Source organism: Martes martes, assembly GCF_963455335.1.
Source record: "Martes martes genome assembly, chromosome: 8".
NCBI classification, from domain to species: domain Eukaryota; kingdom Metazoa; phylum Chordata; class Mammalia; order Carnivora; family Mustelidae; genus Martes; species Martes martes.
Genome location: NC_137895.1, coordinates 93,334,642 through 93,337,688, shown reverse-complemented (window position 1 = coordinate 93,337,688; position 3,047 = coordinate 93,334,642).

Below are 3,047 nucleotides of genomic sequence, written 5' to 3'. Positions count from 1 at the left end.
TAGTGTTAGAGGGCTAGATTAACTTTGAGTAGAGTTAAGTATCATCACTTGATTTGCCTTCCAGCTTAGCCACTGCAGACCCAAGCTTGCATTCCAGGGAGGGGAAATCACAATAATAAAAGCAAGGAAAAAGAGAGGGGCGACTTCAGTTGATTTGGTTTGTGCTCAGTGGGTTCTGTAGCACTGGTGGCAGCACTGTCAGCCACGTAAGAAGACAACTGACCCTGACTGTTGGGCATTGAATGTCTCATTGTGGACTGTGATGGTGTTGACAGAAATCCAGGGCAAGTGAGGGGCACATGGAGCTTGCTATGTAGAAGCTGGAAAGACTGAAGTTCATGCACTCATTCACTCATTTATTCATTCACTCACTGTGTGGTAGGAACATTTCACTGTCTATAAATTCTGTTCTCTTTTTCTATAAAACAAAATTACAGTTGGGTCCATGGTTGCCAAAATATCCTACATTTATCAGCTTCCCTTGCAGTTAGGTGTTGCCATGTGGAATGTGAGAAGTGATGTGTGCCACTTGCAGCTCTGGGACTTTAGACACCTAGATATGCATCTCTAAGCTTTCTTTTTCCTTCCTACTGGCTAGAACCCATCAACTCAACCTCGATATACAAATGAAAACAACACTCTGGGTCTCTGAATGACTGTGGAGCAGAGCCATCACTGACATGGAATGTTTACCACTAATTTTTAGGTGAAAAATAAGCTATTTTTTCAATCTTTAGATTATTGTTGAGTCTCTTTGTTTTAGGAGTGTAGTCTTGCCCTAACAATACACTCATTTATCCAACAAATACTGATTAAGCTATATATTAGCTTCCATGATAGATGATGAAATAAAATGGTGAACTTAGAATTCATTGGGGGATGTAGACTAATGAAAATATAATAACAATTTGTGATATGTAAGGGCTCTAGAAGAGAGGTGCATGGTGAAGTGAGAGTATGTAGCCAGGGGAATTGACCTAGTTATGGAGATTAATGAAGGCCTCTCTGAGCATGCGTGCATGCGTGTGCGTGCCCACGCGTGCACACACACACACACACACACACACACACACGAATTGAGTTGAGGTCTTTAGGGACAGTGAGAATTCTGGGGGTAGGAGTGGGAGGTAATTGGCAGAGACCATATTAGACAGATGGGGAAGCATGTGCAAAGGCCATGGGGTAGCAGTTTGCATGATATATTTGAGGATCAGAAAGGAGACTGGTGTGGCTGACATGATGAGAAGGAGTATGGTGCAAGATTTGACTGCAGAGATAGAATGAGGTCTGGCCATCAGGGGTCTTGTAGGCCAACATCTTGGTCTTTATCATAAGAGCAACTAAAGCTATTGAAGAAATAAAGCAGAGGGATGACATCAGAATTGTACTTTGAAAAGATTTTTTGGTAGCTCTGTGAGGAGCAAGAGAGAATGCTGGGAGTCCAGTTAGGAGGCTACTGTAGTATAGTCCATTTTACTTGGGAACACATATGCAACCCTTTGGGATGCCCAAGAATAATTTAGGGGTGATTTTGAGTTGTGAATTCCCAAACTTGTGGGTATGCATGAGGCAAAGAAATTCTATCCTGTGTTTACAGCCCTTGTTTTGCCTGCAGGCTGGTAGGCCAGGGAAGCTCAGATCACAAAGACATAATTCCACTAGTTCTGTGTTGTGAGCCCTGAATTAAGATACATAGTATGACAATGGGACAAATATTTTAGGTGCCAGGACCATCCTTGGAAAATCTGGATTGTACTGTATGCTGGATAAACCTCAGTCAGATTTGGTGACTCATGTCCTTCTAGTTAAGGAGGGAATAGAAGCAACATTAGGTTATTTCGTACAACCCCAGGATAGAGTGTGAGCACCTCGATGGAGTGTGAAAGCTTAATGCATTATTAAGATGCTTGACCTACATGATGCCAAGCTGTTTCTGGGTACCAAGGCAACTGATGCTCAGCGGGCTCTTTCATTTTTGCAGTAATGTCACTGGTTGGGTCTTAGGACCTGTGCAGTTTAAGTAAGGACCTTATGCCCTCAGTTTTTTGAAGCTTCACCGTGCATGGCAGACTCTTGGGCTGCTGTTGGAAGTTTTATTTGTCGGTGGTATTGTGCAGTGTGTTCTGTGTTCTACTGTGGTTCTTGTGCTTGCTCTTTAATGATACTTCTCAAGTTTTTTCCTTTAGGCGAGCTCATCGATGAAAAGTGTAATGATGGCAATGATTTAAATCTCAATTATAGAAGAAGGGAAATAGAAATTTACAACTATTTTCAACTCAGTCAATTAAGCACAGTTCTGAGGACCATGGGATAGTGACAAGTCCTATGATAGATGACATGAAATTATAATGTTAATGACTAGTATGGTTTATAGCTTACTTTCCCTAAAGTTATTTGTATTAGTCTCTGACTAATGTGATTAATGTAAAATAGGGAATATGAAAATTAAGACTAGAGTTGTTTGTTTTTCCTTATCTCTAATCTGCAGGAATACATAGAAGTATTATTTGGTTATTATGATTTTAAAAACCATGTCAGTGTAATTCATATTTTAAAAATTGCCTACTGATAATAAGACCGGTAACTTATTGTTTGTTTGTTCTTTGAGGTTTTTTTTAAGATTTTATTTTTTATTTTTTAAATTTTTTTAATTTTTTTATTAACATATAATGTATTATTAGCCCCAGGGGTACAGATCTGTGAATCACCAGGTTTACACATTTCATAGCACTCACCATAGCACGTACCTTCCCTAATATCTGGTAATTCATTGTTTTTAAATGTTGCATATTTTGGATTGTAAGTGACAAAGTCCATCACTAAGTCCTACTGACTTCACTTTTTATCTTTTGAACCCGTTCATTTCTCCTTATTTCTATCTCCATAATTTCTTGCTTGCACCATTGAAGTAATCTCCTAACTTGTCTATCTACTTCCCACATACCTGAAGCAAGCTCAGATAGGTTAAAGCATAGTTCCCTGTAGGAATGCCCTCATTTCAGACACCAGCCTCAAAGTCAGAGGTCTCCAGAGCCACTTTCGACCAA